Source organism: Octopus bimaculoides, chromosome 3 (genome assembly GCF_001194135.2).
Source record: "Octopus bimaculoides isolate UCB-OBI-ISO-001 chromosome 3, ASM119413v2, whole genome shotgun sequence".
NCBI classification, from domain to species: Eukaryota; Metazoa; Mollusca; class Cephalopoda; order Octopoda; family Octopodidae; genus Octopus; species Octopus bimaculoides.
Genome location: NC_068983.1, coordinates 145,179,613 through 145,180,641, shown reverse-complemented (window position 1 = coordinate 145,180,641; position 1,029 = coordinate 145,179,613). Strand labels below are relative to the sequence as shown.

General features: G+C 31.1%; 1 protein-coding gene across 3 annotated transcripts in view; it reads right to left on the bottom strand.

Moving 5' to 3' along the window:
• Window positions 1–1,029, bottom strand: part of LOC106873899 (protein FAM167B) — a 52,021-nt gene that overhangs the window by 42,438 nt on the left and 8,554 nt on the right. The gene's annotated exons all lie outside the window — the stretch shown is intronic.

Here is a 1,029-nt window from a genome sequence, read left to right as displayed (position 1 = left end):
TATATATATATATATATATATATATATATATGCACATACATACATTCATAATTATTTGTATTGTTTATACATAAGCTACATATTCATATGATTATATAGAAATTTATAAATAGCAGTATTAACACAGGCACAAACACACACACGCACGCAAGCTCGCAAGCGCGCGCGCACACTACAAAGTCTATGTACAAATATAAACATGAATAAAATGACTATATACCCATAAATTCAATACCATAAACGAGATATATGCATTATAGTACACATAAAAAAATAAAGGGAGATAATTTATAAAAAATCATTCGTAGATTAAATAGAAAAAATTGAAATAATTGAGAATAAACGATAGAAAAGCGGGCATACGTGTGTATGCGTATGTATATAATATGGATGTATGGCAATATATCTAAAACTAAAGAACTTCTATAAAAAAATGGAGCTATTTATAACTGATTAATACACTTATAAACAGTTGCAAATCTTATAAAAACACGGTAAAATGGCTATTAGATTTCAGAAGAAAGGACAAAAAAAAAAACCTCGTGAAAATATATGTAGATTACAAGTATATATCTTTCATAACTAGAATATATATCTACACACACACACACACACACACACACACACACACACACATACATGCATACACAACACACACATACATATGTATGCATATAGATGGGAAAAAATAGATCCCTCTACACATACAAAAAATAAAAAAAAGCATATGCATATGAAAAAATGTGTGTGTGTGTGTGTATACATAAGTATATACACATAAATGCAGTTGAACAGTCATACACATATTGTATGCATAAATGTCTCTGTATATGCATATATATATATGTGTGTGTGTGTGTGTGTGTGTGCGTGTGTATGTGTGTATCTTTCACCCATTCTTGTTGTCTCTCTCTATCATCGTACGCATGTGATATTCGTGCATGTATCTATTTATACATGCATGCATGGATGCACACACGCACACGCGCACACACACACACACACACACACACACACACACACCAACGC